Below are 26,377 nucleotides of genomic sequence, written 5' to 3' on the forward strand. Positions count from 1 at the left end.
ATGGCTGATCATCTGGGGTGTGTGTGGGGGGGGGAAAGGTTAGTGCAATCCTGCCTTCCCCACTCCTCCCCACACAATTAGGTCATAAGAACATAACATAAGAACAGCCCTGCTGGATCAGGCTCAAGGCTCATCTAGTCCAGCACCCTGTTTCACACAGTGGCCCACCAGATGCCCCTGGGGAGCCCACAGGCAAGAGGTATGTGCATGTCCTCTCTCCTGCTGCTGCTCCCCTACAACTGGTATTGAGAGGCATCGTGCCTCTGAGGCTGGAGATGGCCCACAGACACGAGACTAGTAGTCATTGATAGACCCGTCCACCATGAATCTGTCTTAGCCCCTTTTAAATCCATCCAAGCTGGTGGCCAACACCACATCCCATGGCAAAGAATTCCATAGATTAATTATGTGCTTTGCGAAAAAGTACTTCCTCTTGGTCTTAAATTTCCCAACCTTCAGTTTCACGGGGTGACCTCTGGTTCTAATATTGAGAGAGGGAGAAAAATTTCTCTCTGTCTACCCTGTCCACTCCATACATAATTTTATACACTTTGATCCTGTCTCCCCTTCCAAGGTAAAGAGCCCCAGATGCTGTAGGAAGGTGCTCCAGGCCCCTGATCATTTTAGTTGCCCTCTTCTGCATCTTTTTCAGTTCTACAATATCCTTTTAAAGATATTTATTTGTTTGTTTGTTTATTACACTTTTATACTGCCCCACACTCGTGTCTCTGGGTGGTTCACAATGATAAAACAGTTAAAAACACATGAAAACACATGAAAACAATTAAAAACTAACAGTTTAAAAACCATTCAGAGAATTAAAAGCCTATACGTTATTAAGAAGCTGAAAAGGCCTGAGTAAAAAGATGGGTCTTTAAATATTTTTTAAAAATTGTCAGAGATAGGGATATGGTGACCAAAGCTGTATGCAGTACTCCAGATGTGGTCACACCATAGATTTGTATAAATGCATTATAATATTAGCATTTAAGCTTTTTTCACAGCTCCCACGCACTGAGACGACACTTTCAATGAGCTGTCCACCATGACCCCAGATCTCTCTCCTGGTCAGTCACCGACAGCTCAGATCCCATCAGCGTATATGTGAAGTTGCTGTTTTTTGCCCTAATGTGCATCACTTTACACTTGTTTACATTGAACTGCATTTGCCATTTTGTCACCCACTCCCCCAGTTTGGAGACATCTTTTTGGAATTCCTCACAATCCTTTGTGGATTTCACTACCCTAAATAGTTTAGTGTCACCTGCAAATATGGCCATTTCGCTGGTCACCCCAACTTCTAGATCGTTTATGAACAAGTTAAAGAGCACTGGTCCCAGTACCGATCCCTGAGGGACCCCACTTCGTACCTTGCTCCATTAGGTCATGTGAACTAATTTTACCAGGGGAGGAGACAAGATATTTTCAATGGAGCCAGGGCCCCCTGTACTTAATTTGACATAAGGACTTTTCTGATGCTAACAGATTGTTCTACCAACAAATAGGTAGGAAATCTACATACCTTTATAAGATAAAATGTCTGTGAAACACACCATTGATTTCCTTTCTCTAAACCGGAGTCTTAAAAAGTGTCTTTAATAGGCTACATTAGATGCAATTTGAAATGAAAGCTTTAAAAAACCTCTCAAGGGTTTTAACTATTCTCAAAGCAATCAATCCCCACCAGGAAAAAAATACATAAAGCCTTACTTTAAAAAAAAAAATCTGAAGAAAAAACTACACAGAAATTTCTTGGAGCTATATAATTCTCTTGTGAATAACACAGAATCATTTTGAAATTGAAAAGGATAGCAGGAGATCAGAGAATAAAATGGGTAAAATAATTACACACACACACACACACACTGCAGTTCTTCACACATCTTGCCAACCAGTTCATCTAGAAATGGTAAAACCAGTGATAATAATGGGAGGAAGGTGCAGACATCCACAAATTGTCTCAGCATACAAGGTGGCACCAATTATGATCTCCTTCAATCTGCTTAAGTGGTGAAGAAGCACACCCATATAGCCCATGGGATGGGGCTGTAGCTCAGTCGTAGAGCACCTGCTTTATATGCAGAAGGTCTCAGGTTCGATCCCTGGCATCTCCAGGTTGGGCTGGGAAGGACCCTTGTCTAAAAATTAGAAGAGCTGCTACCAGTCAGTGTAGACCAGGGGTGCATAACTCAAATGCCCCAATGGGCCAGAAACACCATGATTTAGAGTGTGGGGGCCCAAGGTCAATTTTCAGCACATTAATGATTACATTAAATTTATTTATTTATTTATATTTATGTACCACCTGTATATAGAGAGCAGTATATGTGTGTTTCTGTTAGCAATATTAATGAATATTAGTTAAAATTAGTTATTAGCTACTTGTGGATATTTCCTCCTGTCAAGGGACCCACAGTTTTAACCAAGAATAAAGGTCAGAAAATAAGCCCTGTCCCTGCTCAGTCAGTGAGCACCGAGAGTGCATGCCAACCTCAAATAAATGCCATCCTTTCCTCTCCCTAAGTCACTGTTTTCAGACTGCAATCCTAGTCATGTTTACCTGGGGGTAAGCCTCACTGAGTACATTGTGGGATATATTTCTGAGTAAACATGCATAGGATGGCACTGTAAGGCAGTTTCCGGAGATGATGGGATATGGCCCCCACACCCATCCAGAGAAGTGGGAATTGACTGAAAGAGTGACCGTCTGCCACAAGCATCTCATCTGTTCTCAAGTGGACCATTGCATGAGCCACTGCTTCTTGTCAACGGGATCCAGGAGCATTTTATGGCTCTTCTTTTTCCAAGAATAAAGAGATAGCCCAAGAGCTTTTTATTCCTGTCTGGGGGCTAGCAAAAATGTCTCCATGGGCCCGATCTGCCCTCTGGGCCTTATTTGTGCAGGCCTGGTCACCAGGGGGCAGATCCGGTGTAGACCAGGGGCCCTGGTGTAGACAATAGTGATCTAGATGGCCCAATGGCCTCACTCACTATAAGGCAGTTTCCTATGGACCTGTGTGGACTTGTGTTCCCTGTCCCTTTGCCCAGAGTCAACTTTATGCAGGGACGAAGCTTTACAGAATCAAGATTATTGGAACAGAAACATTTATGGAAGAGGAGGAACATATGAAAAGTTGGCACTGTATCTAATTGTTTGATTTTTCTCATACTGGCTGAATGATTTACTGAGGAGAATCATTTAGGTACATGCATTCCTCCGTGCAGTTCGCTAGACTACATAGGATTATTCCTCAGGAACACCTACATTTCTATCGAACTCACTGGTGCTACACACTGATGAATTATCTATTAATACAGTAAGTTCCTGACTGCTCATGAAGCACGTGGATGGGCACAGAGCCTCCACAAACATTTGTTAAGGATGTGGCATGGAGGGGGCAATTGGGCAGCTTTAGGAAGGACCACAAGCCATGTCCAAAAATGTTAGTTGGGGGCAGGGAGCAGACTTCCTCCCAGAACCAAAAACCACCCCGGAGGAAGGAGATAGCACATATGATTTGCAGTCATGGAATGCTCAAGGGTTCCAAAAGGAGTTTCTTCTCCTCCTGTCAATCAACAGGGCACAGCCAATAATATTGGAAGTTTTGGGGGAGTGAGAGAAAGAATTGGGAGATGGGGGTGAGGGAGGGAGCAAGGAAAACCATTGATACTGGGTGATGGTATTAACAGTAACACAAACAACAGGATGTATAAAGTAAAAAGAAGGAGAGAATGCCAAACACAAAAACGAAGAGAGGGCATCCTAAAATCAAAAAGAAATAAACATTAAACAAAGAAGAAGCAACTTCAATTTTTAAAGTGAAATTTAAAAAAATTAACTTTCCCTCCCCCCACCCCCAAGATTTGCTGCTCCCCAAGATTTGCCACCGTAGGCATTTGTTTATATTGCCTATGCAGTAATCCTCCCCTGGACACATGCATGTCATGATCCCTTGATCTGATCCTGATTTGTTAGAGAGAGACCTTGAGAGGAAGAAGCAGCAAGTGAGGTGATCCCTTTCCAGGACCCAATTGATCCTGTATCTCCTGAACCTCCTCTTTGACCCATAGATGCCCCCTTTTTCCTCCTCAAGTTTTGAAGAGGAGGATGGAGTCACACCACCACAATTTCTTCAGCTACAATGTATAATGCAAAGCCTCTCTGCAGGCCTTTACTATTTTGGCTTCAAGCCTGGCTGAATCTCAGAACCTGCAGTGAAAGGGTTCCAGCACCCTCAGCCTTCGCCTCCCAAAACTGCTTGCCTTCTTTCAGCCTCTGTTTGCCTCCCAGACTTACCACAGGCCAAATTCAGATGTAACAGGAAACTAGAGGCCCCTTCACCTCCGGTTTTTCTCACTCACACGTCCTAATTCAGGGAAATGGAGTTTGTGGTGGGAAGGGACCCCTGGCTTTTCTCCCCAAACTCCAATCTGAACCTTTGGTTTCTTCTGCGGTGCCAGCATTCTATCCAAACACTGGCACTGCAGTTTCGGCCCCCAGAACCAGAGTTGAGGGACAAAGCTCCTCCCTCACTCTGGCCCGATTGGCTGTGCAGGCTGTCCTTGGGTCAAGAAGGAAGCCTGCACAGCGAGCTCCCCCACTTCTCTGCAGTCTTGCTTACGGCAGAGAGGCAGCTCTCCCGAATTGTCATGGGCATGCTGGAAGACTTTGAGGAGGAGTTGGAGGTAGAGACAGAGCTGACAGCAGAGGAGGGTGGGCAAGGACCAGAGGTTGCAAAGGAAAGTGGTTCTGATGCACAGGGAGTCAAAGATTAGTTAGGGCCGGGTGAGGCAGCTCTTGTGGAGGAGGCGCAACCAGTCTCAGCTGTGGAGAAGCACCGATCCAAGAGACAGCAAGAGCTAAGAAGCCACATGCGTAGAACAACAGGCAAAGCTGCTGACTCAGCAACTCTTAATTAACAGCACGGGGGGCTCAACCTATTTAAGATGCCTGTAACATAGCTACTCTGCTGATAGCAACAACAGTTTCCTGCGAGCTAAACGGCTGTGTTCGTTTATTGCCTTGACCGTGTTTGGACCCTGGACTGTGTTGACCATGCCTGTGGATTTTGCTTTGGACTCTGTTGGATTTATTGGACTGACTCGGGCTGGACCTGGTTTGGAGAATTTATTCCTGTTGGATTTCGCTGTTTTGCTTCTGCTTCTGTTGCACTTTGTCTGGCTAGCCTGACAGATTTACGGCACGAATGTCCGAATGCAGACAGGAGAGCAGAGGGAGTGGGGTGCAAAAACACAGGTCCTTTGAATGTGGCCACTGAATCTGGTTACAGCAGCCTCATCATTGATTCTGCTATCCTTATATACCACACCCTGGCTTCCTGCCCCTCCTTCTGCCCTTTCCTCTCTCCTCATCCCTATACGAGCGTCCTCTCTTTCAGATGTCTGTTCTTTATGCCCTACTTTCACATATAGCAGCCCTTGTTTGCATAGGAAACCCTTTTCCAACCCATCCTAGCCACCGCTTTCCCCCTGACCACAGGTAAGCTTTTGTTGCTTGTTTATGTGCTGCTGCAAGGGAATGACATGATGCAGCCAGCCATTGTGCAATAAGGCAGGGGCACTCTAGGCCTTAAAACATTCCAGAGTCTGGCCAGGCTGCACACCTCCCCTTCAAGAGGGCTCAGTTGCCTGCAGGACCTTGCTGAATCAACACTGTTGTCGACATGGTTGTTGAGGTCTCACTGCCGTCTCTGCCATCCCGGATGGCAGCGAAGGTGGCAAAACAGCTCATCGCACAGGCCCGCCTTCCTCCCAAATGATATAGATCGGGCCATTTCAGGCCTCTGCCCCAAATGGGCCAAAATCTCTCCATCTGTGTCATTTGCAAGGAAGGTGGGCACGAGTGAGGAGCTCCCTTTCTCTGCCGCCTGCCTCCATCGCCCGACCTAACCTATCATGGTTTGGGAGGTGGGCGGAGCTCTCTATCCTCACTGTGCCGCCACCGCACAGTGGCAGTTTTAAGGGGGGGGGGGAGATTTAACTTTCCCTCCCTCCCAAGCCCCCTTACCCTTGGCCCTGAGGCAGCAAATCTGTGGGTGCCTATGGGCAGCAAAAAGCCTAATCCCATCCCTATCCATCTACCCCCAACACAGTATCTCCAGTGATGGTTGCTGGTATCTATCTTAAGTTTCTTTTTAGATTGTGAGCCCTTTGGGGACAGGGTTCCATCTTATTTGTTTGTTTATTTCTCTGTGTAAAGTGCCCTGAGCCATTTTTGGAAGGGCGGTACAGAAATGGAATAAAATAATAAAAATACATAAATACATAAATACATAAATCTGCTCCTGCATGTGTCACTGCTGCCACTGCATCGGTAACATGGTCTGAGAATGCTGATCACAAACCTGCAGACGGGGTGGTGAGTGTCACATTGCCCTGTGCTTCTGACAGCAAAATGTCTCAGACCACCCCTGCTCTGCGGGGTGAGCTGCTGAGTAATCACTACATTACTAGCTAATCTGAAGGTCAGCAATTGACTTCCGTTTCAGTGCTGAGGATTTGAATGTCATTCTTTGGCTTTTCAAATCTCAGGACTGATATTTCTGTGCTGAAATCCACCCACCCACCCCATAAAGATATATTTGGGGTTCTTTACTTAGATCATCAAATCATTCCATAATGGAATAGCCAACAATATCCAGTGAAGAATTAATACTTTACTTCTGAAGAAGTTACAACCAGTTATCTAGATGATCCTTCAGTTACCCAATAAAAGAGTCAATGAATTAAATGATACATTTATACCAATCATTTTATATATAACATCCAAAATTTGAATCCAGTATGCTTGAATATAACATCACCACAATAGATTTTTTTAAAAATTGCCTGATCCACAGAACATTTCCAAGATTTAAATCTATTAGTATTGAAGATTTTATTGAATCTGTCTGGGTTTAAGTAACCACAATAAAATACCTTACATTGCACTTTCTGAAGAGAATGCAGAATTTTTATTCAGCTCTTAAACTGTTCTCCAGGTTTTATTAGTAATTAATAGACTTAAATACTTTCCCTATTGGGGTTTAAAAGAGTCTTAATTTTTTAAAATCAAAACTCTGAAGCAACATGTATACTTGGGCAAGTGCATCTCTCTTCCTCAAAGATAACCACAGAGTTTTCCCAAGAGGAGAGAGTTTTCCAGTTCAAATGAGATCCAAATTCCTATATAGGAGTGTCTCACCAGCAAATAATGAAACCAAAAAGGAATTCAAGCTTGTGATCTCTACCCAAGTTTGTCTCATGCAATGTTATAATGTTAGGTCCTTGAATGGCGCAGCAGGGAAATGCGTGACTAACAAACAGAAGGTTGCTGGTTTGAATCCCCACTGGTACTATATTGGGCAGCAGCAATATAGGAAGATACTGAAAGGTATCATTCATACTGTGCAGGAGGAGGCAATGGTAAACTCCCTCCTGTATTCTACCAAAGACAACCACAGGGCTCTGTGGGCGCCAGGAGTTGAAATGGACTTGACGGCACACTTTACATTTACCTTGAGCAAAACACCTGCAATATCCCTTCAGGGCAAGAGACCCACACCTGAACCAGCAAGAGCATATCTTTTATACATTTTTGTGATCCTTATTCTCTCCTACCCACTGGGGCCATAGCTCAGTGGAAGATCATCTGCTCTGCATACAGAAAGTCCCAGGTTCAGTCCCTGGAATCTCCTGGGAGAGACTCCTGCCAGAAACCTAGGAGAGCTGCTGCCCGTCAGTGTAGACAGTATTGAGCTAGATGGACCAACAGTCTGACTCAGTATAAGGCAGTTTCCCATGTCTGCCAAGTGTTGAAAGACTAAGAGTAGTAAAGGTTCGGAACTGCACAAGGTTTGTTTAATGGGCAGTTATCCAAATTTGCAGGAAACTGGAAGCAGAAGCATTATGTCCCCATGCCATGTATGGGGACATGATACATGGCCACAACCTTGTATGGTGGCCAGCGACCTCTAAATTGAGAGCCCAAGAGACCACACCCCTTCAAGCCATCTTCCCAAGAGACCAGCTCCATCCACAACAGGGACTATAAGCTGCCTAGTGCCTGGTTGCCAGCCCAGGCTACATACCAGGCAGGAATTGCCCAAGAGTGCTAGGCTCCAGGCCATAGGACTACCGCTTTAAGGCTCTCAATGCTTCTGGTATAGGGTGGAGCCTGGGAGGGGTCTGGCCAGTGAAATATAAGGCTTCAGTTGAGCTCCAGACCTTGTTGGAGCAGTTTGCCAATCTGGAGGTCCTCCATCTCTAGCTCAACCCACTATCCTGACTGACTACAACAGAGTCTACCACGAGGGATGTGCACGAACCTGTTTGGACGCCCTTTTATGGTTCGGACACCAGCAGGGTTTCGAAGTTCAAAGCAGGGGGGTGCCACTTTAAGGGTGGGGGAGGGTGCACTTACTTCTCCCCCCACTTTCCCCCCACTGGTGCTTGTTTTCCATAAAAGCCTTTGCCGCCCCTTACCCCTCTCCGGCCAGAAGTGGCCAGAAATACCAAGTGTGCGTGCACATGTCACATGTGCGCATGCACCCATCTGACATGCATATGCACACACACAACGGCCTTCACCTGGCACATAAAAGACAGCAAGGAAGACTCAAGGCAAATACATCTAGGGATGACATTCTACAGCCGTATGATAAAAATTTCTGTTCCCAAGAGAGAGGTCTTGAAATGCATTAGGGAGGGTTTATACCTAGATGTATGGATTCCACCAAGATAAGAAACTCTTCAGAGTGAGCCGCCTGCTGCACGTGGAGCTGTCCATGGTCTGGCAGAGACTCTGTCCCTGTTACCCAATTGTTTCTGGAAGTCCCTGCTCTCACTGCAAGTTTTTACCACCCGTTGCAACCACCCATGTTTTTGCAGCCAAGCCTCAGAGCAACTTGCCCAGTACCTGTGGGGTCCAGTCAGCTGAAACAGGACAGGGAGCCTCACAAAAATGAATTAGTAGTTAGAGACCAACAAGATGATATTGATTGGCGGGGGAAAGAAGAAGATACAATTATTTGGATGCTAGGACGCTGTTTTTGACTGAAACCATACCCCTATTCAGAAATTATGTTGGACATTTGTACATTGAAAGTCCAGTATATACAGGTACAGTTATTCGCATGTTATTTTGAACACAGGTACAGCAGTACACTTACCACCTGTACTATTTATTCATCCATCCATCCATCCATTCTAAATATTTATATATCCCCCCTCCAAAATAAGGGGATAACAAAAATGTCTTTAAATATGTCAGAAGCAGGAAACCTGCCAGGGAGGTGGTCAGACCCTTAGATGATGAGGGCCTGAAATGGATTATTACAAAAAAGGAGATTGTAGAGAAGCGGAATGAGTTCTTTGCATCTGTCTTCACAGCAGAGGATACTGACCATTCACCCACTCTGGAACAGAGCTTCTCAGGCTTGGAGGTTGAAGAACGGGGCCAATTTGAGGTGACAAGAGAGGATGTTTATTTTATTTATTTAGTTTTTAGATTTATATCCTGCTCCTCCTCTGAGGAGCAAAGAGTGGTGTACATGGTTATTTTTATCCTCACAACAACCCTGCCATCGGGCCCTAGCGATTTGTTAATGTTTCGTTTTTAAAGACAATTTTGAACATTTTGAATGCCAGCATAGCGTAGTGGTTAGAGTGTTGGACTAGGACCGGGAAGACCCAAGTTTGAATCCCCATTCAACCATGAAACTCACTGGGTGACTCTGGGCCAGTCATGTCTCTCTCAGTCTAACCTACCTCACAGGGTTGTTGTGAGGATAATAATAAGCATGTACTCTGCGCTCCTTGGAGGAAGAGTGGGATATAAATGTAATAATTTTTTTAAAATTATGTTAGAAATACCTAATGAAAATGCATTATGCAAAACTTGAAATTTAGTCTTTCTTTTTTCCCCTTTTTTGGTATTTAGAGGCCTCTCAGAACATGATGCCCTAAGCTGTAGCTGGCTTCCCAGAGGTATTTGGTGGGTCACTGTGTGAAACAGGATGCTGTGTGAAACAGATAGTCCTTGGGACTGATCCAGCTGGGCTGTTCTTATGTTCTTATTTTATGTTCTTATGCCTCAATCCGGCACAGGGTTCAGACAATCTGGCAGACACAGGGGTTTCCCATCTCAGTGGGAACTAGACCAGTGGTGAGACTGCAGCCAGCTTTTCAGGACCCAAGATTCCATTCTTATGTGAAATCTGTTCTTGGAAGAAGCTACATAAATTGTGCAATTGCCCTGAACTGTGGTGGTGCCAGGACCTCATGGAATTTCCAACACAAGAAGGAGATGTGCATTTGAAAAAGTCATGAAGAGAATCTGTGGCTGGCATATTATGGGCAGCAACCCCAGCAGAACCTACTGATGAATTTATTCTTTGTAACTAGTCAAACTAAAGTGGTATAATTAAACAAGTGCCACACGGTCAGCTTTACACCTAAGTGTTAATCTCCCCAGGTAGCTTATTAAATGGATTTTTAAGGCTCCTTAGTGCTTCCAGAGAGCTGTGCAGGGGGAGGCTTCAGGATCTTGCTCTGTGTGTCTAGACCTCTCTGTGTCTCCCATCTGCAGGTTTTTGTTCTGGAGCTTTTCATCTTTGAAATTGTGCTCCTTTCTTTTGCATTCATTCATGGTTCACACACATGCTAGGCGTGAAACGATAGCAGATCTTTGAAAGCAGTTCCCCTTGACTTCATTTAGCTGTTCTCTAGTCTTCTCTATCCAATTCAGAGGGAGAGTCAGTGGAGCAGTGCAAGGCTCCTACTGTGCACGTTTTGCACCCAGGTATGTGTGTGCCTGTGAGCTCACACATGCCACAACTTCACACAACATTGCTATGACAGAAGCCATTAATACCATCTGTTCACCTAGACCTAAAGGTAAAGTGTCTCATCGAGTCAGTCCCCTTAGCTAAGCAGGGTCTGCCCTGGTTGCATTTGAATGGGAGACTACATGTGAGCACTGTAAAATATTACCCTTAGGGGATGGAACCGCTTTGGGAAGAGCATCTAGGTTCCAAGGTCGCTCTCTGGCATCTCCAAGATAGGCCTGCAACCTTGGGGAAGCTGCTCCCAGTCTGTGTAGGCAATACTGAGCTAGATAGACCAATGGTCTGACTCCATATATGGCAGCTTTCTATGTTCCTATGACCACAGAGCCCTGTGGTTGTCTTTGGTAGAATACAGGAGGGGTTTACCATTGCCTCCTCCCATGCAGTATGAGAAGGTACTGCCCAATATAGGTGTTTCCCATAGTCTGGGAAACTCACCAGCGGGGATTCAAAATGGCAAGCTAGTCAAGTCATTTCACCGCTGCACCATTACCTACAGGGCTGTTATTACAGATTGCAACAAGATACAGTCCTCCAGATTCTCCTTCCCTCCCAACAACTTCCCAGAGACCTAGAGAGTATCTTCTCCTCATCTCCTTCCTCCCCATTTGGAGAGGCATAGGAGGTTGCCGGATACCGAGTCAGAGCATTGGTCCATCTAGATCAGGCCTGCTCAACTTTGGGCCCCCAGATGTTTTTGGACTACAACTCCCAGAATCCCCAACCACAATGGCCAATAGCCAGGCATTATGGCAGTTGTAGGCCAACATCTGCAGGAGGGCCGAAGTTGAGCAGGCCTGATCTAGATCAATATTGTCTACACTGTCTGGCAGTGGCTCTCCAAGGTTTCAGGCAGGGGTCTTTCCCAGCCCTTCCTGGAGATGCTGCCAGGGATTGAACCTGGGTACTTCTGCATGCCAAGCAGGTGCTCTATCCCTGAGCTACAGCCCCATCCCTAAAGATGGCATACATAGTCCTCACATCCAGGCACTGACCACACCAAGGTCTGCTGAGCTTCAGCATTGGTCCATCGAGTTCGGTATTGTCTACATCATCTACACGAGGGATTCTCAATGTTGGGTCCCCAAATGTTATTGGACTTCAACTCCCATAATCCCCAGCCCCAGTGGCCTTTGGTTGGGGATTATGGGAGTTCATTCATTCATTCATTTGATTTCTATACCGCCCTTCCAAAAATGGCTCAAGGCGGTTTACACAGAGAAATAACAAATAAATAAGAGTTGAAGTCCAGTAACATCTGGGGACCCAATGTTGAGAATCCCTGGTCTACACTGTACATTGTCTGCATTGACTGGCAGCAGATCTCCAGGGTTTCAGGCAGGAGTCTCCCTCAGCCCTACCTGGAAATGCCAACGATTGAAACTGGGACCTTCTGCATGCAAAGCAGATGCTCTACCACTGAGCTATGGTCCCATTCCTAATGGAGGGGGCATACCTGGGCCCCTTAGGCAGGACTCCCTGGTGGATGGGTAACAACTTGCTTTTTGCTCTCCCCTTCTAAAGAGGAAGGTGGGAGCAGGGGTGGGGGAGGGGGGCAGGGAACTATCTTCAGCCTTGATACATCCCTGTGTCCTGGCCCAGATTCCCTAACTCATCACTATTGTGAATATTTATATACCACTTTTCAACATTTCTCCTTTCTTCCTTCTCCTTTCTCCCTCAGTCCTCTATTTTTCATGCTCCGGCTGCCAAATGCAAAACACAAACAGCACTATTCACAATACGTGAGAACCCCGATTCATCAATCCATCCAAACACTGATATTATCATCATCATCATCATCATCATCATCATTCATTATTTATTATTATTAATTGCATTTTTATCCAGCCTAATAAAAAAAATTCCTGGGCAATTTACAAAATAAAACAAACCACAATTAAAACCACCAATTAATGCAGTTAAAACCATCTAAAACCATTAAAACAGGCATCAAAATCAAACAAGATTCAAGATCATTGCCCATGCACACATACTCTGTGACCTAGAGTCACATTCCTTGACATTTAGTCTACATAGAGTGAAGGAAAATCCTCAGAGCTAGGCACTGACAGCACTATCTCAGAAGAATGGTGTGATATTCATTGTGGGGGACTTGGTGGAGAGTAACAGTGGAGTCTGTGGAAAGCATCTTTGGCATGGGAGGCGAAATAGGTGCACTTGATCAGGATTCTAGAAAAGCCAGGATTTTATTTTTCTCATTGTTATCAGTCACTTTTACATCCTGTAACATAATATACCTTTTGCATGACTTGAATATTTAACCTGCGCAAATGTTTTTAGAACTTTGCTCTTTTAGTATTATTATTATTTTTGTTTACACAGACAGGTGTTATTGACTGCTTTGTTATTGTTGTTGTTGTTTACACAGTCAGACAGGTGTTATTGACTGGTTTGTTTTATCCAGACATCGAGTCCTTCCCAAGGACCTGGGATGGCTGAATTTTATTATCAATGTTATTGCTGTTATTATTATAGATATCGTCGCAGAATATAGGCTGTTCCCAGTAAAGTTGCTTTTTGTAATTGGCTGATGGTGATTTCTGTGGCCCCTATGGTGTTGAGGTGCTCTTCAAGTGTTGTTGTTGTTGTTGTTGTTGTTAGGGGGGAACTGCACTTCTAGAATTCTATTAGGACTGGGCCCCTGGCCCACAATATTTACTTTATTTTCAAATTTCCCTCCCCATTTGCAATCACGTCTTCCAAAAGTCTTTGCTACCACATGAAACTGCAGGTTGGGGAGGGTTACTGTGCATTAGTATCTCATCTCTCAAAGAGAGGGGTGGGGCCAGCTTTGCAACCAGGCAATTTTTAAAAACAGAGATTGGGAGAGGGGAGTTACAGCTCTCACCCTGCCCCCCCCCTCCACTGAGCTGGCAACTGGGTTGCTGCTGGGCAAGAAGGTGAGGACTCTGTGACAAAAGAGCCAGCCCCCAGTCTGGCTGCATTTCCATCCCCTTTGCATACAAATGGAAAGGGCGGAAGGGACAGGAAGTGGAAGAAATAAGGAGACATATTCTCAGGTGGCACAGAGAGGGCTTCCTGGGGAAGGGGAGGGTGTCAAAAACTGGCACTTCCCCATTGCACCAGGGCATTTGTTTGGGAAGTTCCACTAGGCTGCTCTCTCACTGCACCAGGACACCCTTAAGAACATAGGAAGCTACTTTTTATACTAAGTCAGACGGTTCACCCATCCAGCTCGGTATTGTCTACACTGACTGGCAGCTGCGGCTCCCCAAACTTTCAGGCAGGAATCTCTCCCAGGCCTATCCAGGAAGTAAACCTGGGACCTTTTGCATGCAAGCATGAAGTTGCTCTTCCACTAGGGTTGCCATATTCTGGCTTTGCAAATCTGGGTGCCTACTTTGCATATTGTGTAAATTGGCTTGAAAATAATTTTTGAGCAGAATAGTGACTGCACGTTTTGCTCCATAAGTCTGCTTCTACAAGCTTCATTTTTGTTGTTGTTGTTTTTGTAATGAAAGCTGAAATCCTGGTGAATCTGGGTGGGCTAAGCAATCTGGGTGAGATGCTTAAAATCCAGGTGAAATCAGGAATTTCAGGGGGCATGGCAATTCTATCTTCCACTGAGCTGTGGCCCATCCCCTGAGAAGAATATCTTACAGTGCTCACATATAGTCACCAGTGTTCCCTCTAACAGGGAATTTCAGACGTTGTTCACTACAACTCCCAGCATCCCCAGCTGCAATGGCCTTTGGCTGGGGATTATGGGAGTTGTAGTCAACAACAACTGGGAATCCCTGTTAGAGGGAACACTGGCAGTCTACCCATCCAAATGCAAAGCAAGGCAAGCAAATTCAAAGCGAAGGTCTTAGCAAAGGGGCCATTCGTGCTCACTACCACAAGACTAGCACTCCCCCTTGCTCTGTACGTCAGCCACTGAGTTACTGGGCCCAGCCAGAGTTCTACAGCCCATGGACTTCACATTGCCATGGACGTCATCTCTGAATCTCCTCCTTTGTTTAGCTGGCTTTTGGACAACTACGGACAATTCGAATTAGTATGCTTATGAATGAGCTATTCCTCGTGTTCCTCGTCATGAGTCAGTGCAGCCCCACTTCCAACAGATGGCTCAGGGAGCATTGGGATCTTTTGCAAGTCCACAGGCAATTTGAGCCGTCTTATGAAGATTTATTTAACAAGTACTTAAACCGCCTTGGCAGTGTTTGCTAAATGAACTTCCACATGGGCAATTACATATTGGAGCTTGCGAGTCATATTCCGGATGTGCTGAGATTTTTAAGAGAGTGCCTACACATCCGGCCACCTCAACGCTTAACACATGGAAAATAAAGCTAAGCACAGTGAGCACATTAAAAAAGGTAGCAGAATATCAGACTGCAGGGAGGGGGGCCTGAGTCCCAATCTTCCATTTCCTGCACTTATCTGGTTATAATGGTGCATGGAGGTGGTGAGTGGCGAGAAGTTGGATATTTTGGAAAATCAGTCATAGAATTGCTAAACTTGATTATCACCAGGTGGGTCCTTCAGTGAGCATTTACCTCTGAGAACAAATTTATTTTATTTTATGTTATTTATTGTTAAATTTATACCCCACCTTTCATTAAGAAAATCTAAGGCGGCTCACAAAACTTATTATTATTAAAAAGACACATTAAAATATTGAGCTAAAAAGTATAAAAACAAATCTGATTAAAAATAATAATAATAATAATAATAATAAATTAAAATACAAGCATAAAAACAGTACAAAATACAAGAAGCAGCAGTGGAGACAACCATATAAAAGCCTGGGTAAAAAGCCACAAATTAATTGTCTCAATGTAATATTCTGTAACAAGGATGCTGTTGTGTGGCCCCATGGAGATGACCTTCTCTCAAAGCTTGCGCTTAGCCCGTAGCTAAAGATGTTTCTACAATGGGTACTAAGTGGTTAGAAGATATTTGTCTCCATGGCTTGTAATAGCTAGTGGCTGCTAGCTAGAGGAATCTGTGGTAAACCCTCCTGCTTAGGAGGCTAGAGAGAGGCTAGAGTGTGATAGCCTCTAGGTGGAGGCTAGAGAGAAACAACTGGAGGAGATAACTTTTATTTGCCTGCTACATTCTCAGTTTTTGCAGAGGGCTCCAAGAGTATGTTGTTTGCTTTTGTGGGGATTCTGCTTTCAAGACTTAGTGTTGTCAGGCTGTTTGTCTGCTTTCCCATCCTCAACTTGCATATTTGTAAGCAGAGATCACCCCCACCAAAGAAAAATACCATAAACTTCCCGTAGTCTCTCTACAGGTTGGGGTTTATGATTATTTACCCTTCCCTTTGAGGAAAGTGCAAAATATTCTGGCAGAGTGCTAGGGAAAGTTTCCACTCCAGTTATGGAATGTGGAGTCTGGTGTCCAAAAGTGGGGGACTGTCCTGGGCAACTCAGCGGTGGTGGCCCCCACTTCAAAAATAGTGAAGACCACTGCTCTGCACGAAGAAACAGACACTCTCCAAAGCAGCAGCCTGCTGCTTGGGCAACTGAGGAGTGCAAAGTACTGCCATTGGTATAAAGGAGCCTACATTAGATAAATCATTTCATTTTTTGGCTTGATAGGAAACATGCGACTTTTTGATTACCTACTATGCCTTGCTGATCTCTCTCGATCTCTCTCTTTAAGTTTAAAAATGGAAGTGTTACATTTTCATTACAAGGCGGTCCCTACCTACACGACTGCTGTGGGCTGGCTAACTGATGCCACTGTGCCAGAAAGCTTGTTCTTATCTTGGAGCAAAGGAGATCAGTTTTTACTGTAAGCTGGATGATATGCTTTCCTGCTTTTCGAGAAGGGAAAACAGAATTTATGTGGCTTGATGGAAACCTGCACTAATAATGTTGCAATTCCTCCCCGCTACACTTGCTGTTTTAAGGTGTGCAAAACAATAGGGATGTGCAAAACCGGTCCAGCGGTCCGTGGTCCGACGGTTCGGTCCAGAGGTTCCATCCAGACCGGAACCGAACCGCCGGACAAGTCCACAGATTTTTTTTTTTAAATTTTAAAATGAAAAATAAATACCTGTAGCCCCTTCAGGGGGCTTGCTGTAGGCCATCGGAGGGGTAGGTTTCTGTGAGGGTTCCCCTTCCCCCCGCCGGCCTCCTTCATCACTGCCGTGGCCAGGTAAATGTAGTATTTTTGGCCCTTTGGGGCCTCCGTAAAGGTGAGTGGCAGCCATTTTGGCCGCTGCTGCACATGCACCGCACATGCGCAAATGCCCTCTGCAAGGCATGGCATGGCCTTTAAAAAAAATTGCAGACCCCCACCAGACCGGACCGGGGGGAGGGGTTCGATGGGGTCCAGAACGAACTGGCCTGGTTCCATTCAAGGCCAGTCCGGCCTTGAACCGAACCGGGCCAGATGATTCCGTGCACACCCCTACAAAACAATATTATGTATATGAAATTATAGTTCCAAAGAGTGATATGTATGATTGCCAATGAAATATTAGTAAAGACTGTTTATCTGCGTAGGGTCTAATCAGCTGTAGCTTATTTGGCTTGTTCTCTAAGTCACTGCATTAATCACTAACATCTATTAATGAGTTCTCATGATGTCTGTTGGGTGCAGACTCTTAACTGATTAATTTGCACTGGCATCAACTCTCAAATTTGGGGGAAGTCAATTGAATAGAGTTTTCTTGCCAGCTTCTTCATGCCCAAAGCCTGGCAGAAAGCCACTATATTAGAGAGAGACTTAATTGAGTCTTATTGAAATGCTTGGCTCTGAGGAATCTAGATGCAGGGAAGTTATGGCATGGCTATACAGAAAATATTCCCTTTTGCAAGGCTGGTGAGGGGTGAACTTGCTCATTACAACATGTCCTATTTGTGAAACAATGTGGAGGCTTTGAAATTGCAAGCTATTCTTTTTACTTTTCCAGATGATAGGTAAATCCTTATTGATTCATTTTGCACCATAAGAGTCCAATTCTCTCCATTTTCTTGCACTGGATCCAGATATATTCATTCAAAAAAACAATTATGTTGCTGGGAAACAACATTTCCCCAGTTCTCAAAGTGCTTTATTTGGTTTCTAGAAAATGTGGTAACATTACTTCACTAGCACTAATTTTCCTATATACCGCTTGATCCTATACATGTCCACACAGTTCAGTAGGAATTATTCTCAAGTAAGTGGGCAGCATTCGGACTAGTCAGTCTTACTAAGCACCAACCAATAAGACACACTTGTCACAACTCACTTAAGTCCCATTAGTTTCAAGGGAATTTAGTCATGACTAACTTAGTCAGGATGCTGCCCAGTGTGTACTGCAGTATTTTGTTTCTTGTCCTGAAGGACATATTAGACAGGATTTGAAACTCATTTTTTAAGAGTTTATTGTTATGGTGTCTTTATCTTCAACACTTGCATTTCTCCTTCCACCATCTTTCTCTTTGCCTTTCTCCTACTCCAGACCAGGAAGTTTTTCACATGGGGCTTTTAAAGCCCTTTAACTCGCATGTCCTCCGGAATGCAGGGGGTGAGGTTCACATATCGGCCAGATTTCCAGGAGTATTGAAAGACCAGTGTGCCCTGAGAGGAAGGCATGAAAGGAGGCACCCAGGTCAGGGAGCTCTTGTCCTCTGCTCCTGAAAAGACCAACAGCCTGAGATAACATTTTATTAATCAGTTATTTGCGCCTTTTAATATTGTGAACCGCTCTGGGTGCCTTTGTCAAGGCAGAAAGGCGATATAAAAATGTAGTAAATCATCATCATTATCATCATCATCATCATCATCCCCCAGTGAGGCACTACCTTGGTGTGGTTGTGGGGCTTGCATGCTCTGAGGAAGGTGAGAGCTATGCCAAAGGTCCAACCATACTGGACAGGTCTCACCAGAGGAGCCAGATGAAGAGTGCCTCTCCCATCAACAATACGTTGAGACGTAACTTTAATAAATCTATACCGGATCGGTCGTCGCCCGGGTCAACAAGGACCGCGCCAGATGTTCGAGTCCCTGGACATCTGGTGGCAAGTGGGCAACAGGACTCAGGACCTTCAGTTGAGCAACCAGGGCTAGAGACTGCAAGGTTACTGGAAGAAACGTCGCTTAACCGAAAAAAATATACGAAAAAGCCAACAAGGAAATAATGATCTGCTATTACAAGCCTAGTCCAACTAGAAGAGGTTATTTTAAAAGAATGTACCAAATTTGGAAAGAGAAGCATCCAGATACAGAAATAACAGAACAAAGGCTAGCAGACCAGAGAAGATTCATAATAAGAAATAAAGTATTCACAGGAGTTGAGCTGGAAGAACTGCAAAGAGCAACACAGGCTCAAGATATGGAAGAAGAATTACCACCAACTGAAGCAGTTGCTCAGGCACAGATGGAGGAGGTGTTGGAAATAGAGGATACCACCATTGCTGAACTGTTTCAAAATCAAAACCAGGCAACCACCCCTTTGCCTTCACCTCAAAAACCCAAATGCCGTTTAAAAGAAAAGCAACAAGAACTAAAGCAAAAAATAACTGAGCACATGAACCAAACAACCACCAGGGTTCGACTTCCAGCTCTAAAAACAGTTGCCAAAAAACAACTTGCTCAGGCATTAAAATATGTCAATGCTGCACTTGCAGAAATAACAACCAAAAATTTGTTAGAAACAAACCAACTAATCTACAGTGCAGCAACAATAACAACACAAGAGCTCAGATATAAGATCAGTGGACCTGTAAAAAAAGAAAGTAGTACATCACCTATATGGAAGGTTTGATTAGAAAATAAAATCGCCAGGCTTAGATCAGATGCTAGTAAACTGAAAGATATGAAAGACAAGAAGCTGAAGAATGAAAACACCAAACAGTATCTGATCCAAAAATACCACCTAGATTCAAGGAAAATTAGAGAACTCCTGGAAATAATAAAACAGCAAATAACAGCAGTGTCAAAGAAGATTAGCAGATACAAAGCCAGAATTACACAACACAGGCAGAATCTCCAATTCCAATAGAATCAGAGATGTTTCTACCAAAGCATAGAAGGAGAAACTGCAAGAAACCTAGAAACACCAAATAAAGAAGAAACAGTGCAATTCTGGGGGAAATTATGGGACAATCCAATAGAGTATAATTAAAAAAAACAGGCTGGGTGAAGGAGCTCAAAAAATGTAACCAACAAATGCAAGATCTAATAATAACACCAGAATTAATAAGTGAAAGAGCAAAGAAAATTAAAAATTGGACTGCACCAGGTGACGATGAACATTTTTCGAGGAGGTGATATTGAACAATGGCTAACAACTGGGAAAACACATCTCATAATGAACGGCCCAGCAAAAGGTGCAGTTCCAAGTAATTATAGATCGATAACCTGCCTGCCAACCATGTTCAAATTATTAACTGGAATAATAGCAGATGAAGTGATGCAACACTTATTAACTAACAAACAGCTTCCAGTTGAACAGAAAGGAAATTGCCCGAACAGCAGAGGCACAAAAGGCCAGCTGCTGATTGACAAAATGGTTTTAGAAAATTGCAAGAGAAGAAAAACAAATCTAAGTGTTGCATGGATTGACTACAAGAAAGCCTTCGATTCATTGCCTCACACATGGATACTAAAATGTTTAGAAACAACTGGTGTCAGCAAAAACATTCAGATATTTATTTAAAAAGCAATGAGCATGTGGAGTACACAGTTAACAATCAATGGCGAGACACTTGGACAGGTTAGCATTAGAAGAGGTATTTTCTAAGGTGACTCACTATCCCCTCTATTGTTTGTAATCGCTATGACTCCACTTTCACAAATACTAAACAAAACAGGCCTCGGATATCAAGCATCTAAAACATCAAGTCAAATCAACCATCTGCTGTACATGGACGATCTGAAGTTGTATGGAAAGTCCCAGTCAGAAATCGAATCACTGCTAAACACTGTCCGTATATCCAGTAGCAATATAGCAATGGAGTTTGGACTAGACAAGTGTGCTGCATTAATAATGAATAGAGGGAAAATAACAAAAACAGAAGGAATAGAACTGCCCAATGGAAGCAACATCAAGAACCTGGAAGAGAAAGAACATTACAAATTAGGGATGTGCGAAATGTTTCGGATACAAAACGTTTTGTACCCAAAACAGCCTGTTTTGAGTGTTTTGTAGACAAAACAAAACACCCATTCTCCAGATCCAAAAGTTTTGTATACAAAACAAAAAGCCCCTGTTTTGGCTACAAAACGTTTTGTTGTTTCGGACCTCCATTTTGTTGTGTCTCTGAGTCAGTCTCCATTTTGTGTTTGACATCTCTTTGAATTTCCCACCCTTCCAGCCTTCTGATCAGTGACCTAAATCATGGGCTGACCTGCTGACAATTCCCTCCTAGTTCCCCATTGGCCCTTTTGCTTCTTGCCACTCTTTACTGACCCCACATTGGCCAGGGGAAGGATTGCTAACCCATGGGGTGCTGGGTTCTGCTGTTTCTGTGGTGTTCTGAGTGTAGATTCTCTGGTAGCATATGAGAGTGGATCCTTGTTTTTCACTGAAAATCTCATATGCTACCAGAGAATCTACAATGAACACCTCAGAAACAACAAAACCCAGTACCACAGGCTTGTGGGTATGGGGGTGATTGGCACCCTATGTGCACTACACAACCCCTTGCCCCCCCAAGTGGAATTATGGGGCTGCTGAAACCTCCATTATTCCCTATGGGAGAAATCTTAAAGACACAGAAATTTCAACAAACCACAAAAGATCAGCCCTTTGCCCAATTCCTTTGAAATAATTCTGGAAGTTTCCTTGCCCCCATTGGGCACTACCACCCACCACACTCTGCTCTGGGTCATCCCTTTCCCCTTGATGTGAAGCGATACATTTGCTGGAATCCCCATTATTCCCTATGGGGAAATTCTTAAAGATGTGTAAACTTAAAAAAAATTCACCAAAAAAATCAGCCCTTTGCCTAATTCCTTTGAAATTTGGGTGGTAGCTTCCACCCATTGGACACTACCACCACCACCCACTCTTTTTGCCCTGGGACCCTTTTAAAAAATCCAAATCGATTCGGATTCGGAAAATTTGGCTACAAAACAAAACAGGGCTGATTCAGATTCAGAAAATTTGGGTACAAAACAAAACGGGGATGTTTCGATTCAGATACAAATCGAAACAAGGAAATTCCAAAATGCACACCCCTATTACAAATACTTGGGCATTCTCCAGGCTGATAACATTGCACACACTGAAGTTAAAAGAAAAATGGGAAGTGAATACATCAGGAGAGTTAGAAAAATCCTCAAGTCCAAACTCAATGGCGGGAACACCATACAACACCATAGACTGGACCCAGGCAGAGCTAGAGATGCTAGATCGTAAGACCAGGAAAATAATGACCATCAATCATGCTCTACACCCCCGCAGTGATGTAGATAGGCTATACCTCCCTCGCAGCTCAGGTGGAAGAGGAATGCTGCAAGTCCATCAAACAGCAGAGGAGGAGAAAAGAGGCCTTGAAGAATATATCAAGGACAGTGAAGAAGATGCACTTCAAATGGTCAATAATAAGAAAATATTCAACATCAATGAAACAAAGCAGGCCTACAATAAAGAACAAGTCAAGAACCGAGCAGAGAAATGGAAAAATAAGCCACTGCATGGTCAATATTTGCACAATATAAGTGGAAAATCAGACATCACCAAGACCTGGCAATGGCTTAAGAATGGCAACTTGAAGAAAGAAACAGAGGGTTTAATACTGGCTGCACAAGAACAGGCACTAAGAACAAATGCAATAAGAGCACAAGTCGAAAAATCCACCACAAACAGCAAGTGCTGCCTTTGTAAAGAAGCAGATGAAACAGTGGACCACCTAATCAGCTGTTGCCAAAAGATCTCACAGACTGACTACAAACAAAGACATGACAAGGTAGCAGGGATGGTACACTGGAACATCTGCAAAAAATACAAGCTACCTGTAGCCAAAAATTGGTGGGACCATAAAATTGAAAAAGTTGAAGAAAATGAAGATGTAAAAATATTATGGGACTTCCAAATACAGACAGACAAACATCTGCCACACAATACAAAGATATAACTGTAGTTGAGAAGAAAGAAAAGCAAGTTAAAATAATTGACATAGCAATACCAGGGGATAGCAGAATAGACAAAAAGGAAATAGGAAAAAAAAAAAAAAAGATCTACAAAGTGAAATTGAAAAGCTGTGGCAGAAAAAGACCAAAATAATCTCAGTGGTAATTGGCGCCCTGGGTGCAGTTCCAAAAGACCTTGAAGAGCATCTCAACACCATAGGGGCCACAGAAATCACCATCAGCCAATTACAAAAAGCAACTTTACTGGGAACAGCCTATATTCTGTGGTGATATCTATAATAACAGCAACAACATTGATAATAAAATTCAGCCATCCCAGGTCCTTGGGAAGGACCCGATGTCTGGATAAAACAAACCAGTCAATAACATCTGTCTGACAGTGTAAATCAGGGATTCTCAAACTTGGGTCCTCAGGTGTTATTGGACTTCAACTCCAGTAATCCCCAGCCTCAGTGGCCTTTGCTTGAGGATTATGGGAGTTGAAGTCCAATAACACCTGAGGACCCAACTTTGAGAATCACTGGTGTAAATAAATAAATAATATACCCCAAGTCCCCATGGGTTATCAGGGAGCAGTTCACACACAATTCAGGTATTTCACTGCACGTTAGAATGTAGCCTAATTTATATCTGGGGTGTCAGGTTTTGGGGACAACTTCGCGCTCACAGTAAAGCCTCCCAGTAAAGCCTGCTGTGTGTAAAAGTCTCAGGCTACGGAAACTCTAAAGGGACACACTGCTAAACACAACCAGGAGCTGGATGAAAGGCCAGACTAGATGTGGTGTTAATCACATTATGGGTTATTGGCTCCTGTGTTGTCATTTTTTCAAGTGGAGAGCCAGCATGGTGTAGTGGTTAGAGTGTTGGACTGGGACTGGGAAGACCCAGGTTCGAATCTCCATTCAACCATGAAACTCACTGGGTGTCTCTGGGCCAGTCATGTATCTCTCAGCCTCACCTACCTCACAGGGTTAAAAGAGCAGCCATGGGTGGGGTGGGGGCACTATTGGTGGTGGTAGAAACAGTGAAGAATGTCTTTTAAACCTTCACTCCCATGCCAGTTACTGCTGTTTACCTTTAGAAGCTGCCATTGGTGCCAGTAGCACCTCCCTCTCCTCAGGCAAAAAGCAGCCGCAGTGGGCCATTTTCATCAGGAATGTGGCAGAGACATAAAGGATTAACCTTCCCACCTTGCTGATCAGTAAATGCATTGTTTAGCCCTGCATATTCCTTTTTAAACACTTAAGCAGTCAGCAGCTGTGGGCGCCCATGAGATCGTCCCCTGCAGTGCTAATAGCAGCTTTGGGGTGGCAATTTTTATCAGAGCATGAATAGAAGGCATTAGATATCTCCTACCCACTCACTGCTTCTCCCAGCCTGACCACCACCCTCATGGCTGCTGCTTACTTATAGTTATGAGTCCGTCCTGCAGTCCTGCTTGAAGATCCTGTAACTTTAGGATCTGATATAGATCGGTGTTTGTTTCAAAAATGGCAAGAAAGACGTCAGAAGGAAGAAGCTGCTCAAATGACACCTGCCAATCTGGGAAGGCTGCCAGTGTGTTTTAGTTATTTTGGGTGACTCTTGCAGTTTTTTGCACGTGGTATTATCCACTTTTCATGTAGATAGTTTGAGAAATTTTCTAATTCATCCTCGTTGTGGTTAAAACCTTCCTCTCTGTAAAACAAGAGTTCTCAAACTTTTTAATATGGTGACCCCCTGAAATAATGTATAGAGCTATGTGTCCCCACCCCCATGTTTAAAGCTACTGACTGATATCCTGATTAATGGTGTGTAAATCAAAAACATGTTGCTGAGGGTCAAGCCATGTGTTTCCAGTCTAGCAAAGCCCTCCCAGAATGCTCCCGTAGCACAGGAGTGAACATAGGAAGCTGCCATATACTGAGTCAGACCATAGGTCCATCTAGCTCAGTATTTTCTACACAGACTGGCAGTGGCTTCTCCAAGGTTACAGGCAGGGGTCTCTCTCAGCCAGATCTTGAAGATGCTAGGGAGGGAACTTGGAACCTTCTGCATGCAAGCATGCAGGTGCTCTTCCCAGAGCAGCCCCATCCCCTAAGAGAATATCTTTCAGTGCTCATACAGGTAGTCTCCCTTCCAAATACAAACCAAGGCAGGCACTGCTTAGCAAAGGGGACAATTCATGCTTGCTACCACAAGACCAGCTCTCCTCCCTGAAAGAGTGCCCATACTTTGGAAGCATGGCAGATCAGCGAAGGGGCTAGTGCTTCCTTGATGTTAGGCACAAACATGCATTGAGTTGATTAGGCAGAAATAAAGCAAGCACGCTTACCTTTTAAATGAGGATGAGCTTGATTTCTCCTACGTAGTTCTCCAAACTTCGGTTTTATGTTTAAGACTGTCCAGCTATTTTTGGGCTCCATTATTTCCACTAGGCATTTGCTCATTATAGCAGCAACTACTTGTCCACCTTAAGTGGTGCACAGGCACAGCGGGGAAATGCTGGACTAACAGAAGGTTGCCAGTTCAAATCCAGACTATGGGAAGCACTCTATCAGGCTGCAACGATATAGGAAGATGCTGAAAGGCATCATCTCATACTGCATGGGTGGAGGCAATGGTAAACCCCTCCTGTATTCCACCAAAAGAAAACCACAGGGCTCTGTGGGCGCCAGGAGTCGAAATTGACTTAACGGCACACTTCACCTTTACTGAAAACTCTGATTCACATGTAGGAATCAAGCCAGTATTTTCATGGCTTTCTCGCTTAATTCTGTGTACTAAGCTGGCACATGAATTCAGGAAGGGTGACTGTCAAGAACATAAAGTGAAGAGCTGCTCAGACCTCTCCAAGGCATGGGCAGGTGGATGGGGGGCAGGAGCCGACAACTGCCCGGTTCCTCCCCTGCTCACAAAGCCAAGGACAGGCAAAGCAATGGCACTTGTTCTTTGGCCACTCGCTAGGTGAGCTCTAGTGAGTGTCTCCCCAGAGGGAACTCTCCCCTGGCCCATCAGTGAAAGAAGTGCAGTTCCTTCCCCTTGGCTTTGTGAGCAGCAGGGTGACCAAGTACTACTACTACTACTACAATATTATACTAGTGGGCCCGGGCACAGAGCATCTGTGCCTCTAGTGCGGCCGGGCCCACCGCCGCCTGCGCTGCGGCCGGGCCTGCCGCCTTACCTCCGCGGCCGCCAGGCCCGCCGCCTTACCTCCGCGGCCGCCGGGCCCGCTGCCTTACCGCCGCCGCGGCCGCCGGGCCCGAGGGTGCCGCCGCCACGGCCGCCGGGCCCGAGGGTGCTGCTGCCGCCGCCCGGCCCATCACTGTGGCCGGGCCCAGGAGTGCCGCCGCCGCCGGGCCCAGCCAGGCCCGCCGCCTCGGCTCCGCGGCCGGGCCCGCCTGGCTCCCTGGCCATGGCCGCCGCCGCCGTTCTCCTGGGTGCGCCAGGACCAATCAGGCGCCCCA

This window comes from Hemicordylus capensis, chromosome 1 (genome assembly GCF_027244095.1).
Source record: "Hemicordylus capensis ecotype Gifberg chromosome 1, rHemCap1.1.pri, whole genome shotgun sequence".
Classification (NCBI taxonomy): domain Eukaryota; kingdom Metazoa; phylum Chordata; class Lepidosauria; order Squamata; family Cordylidae; genus Hemicordylus; species Hemicordylus capensis.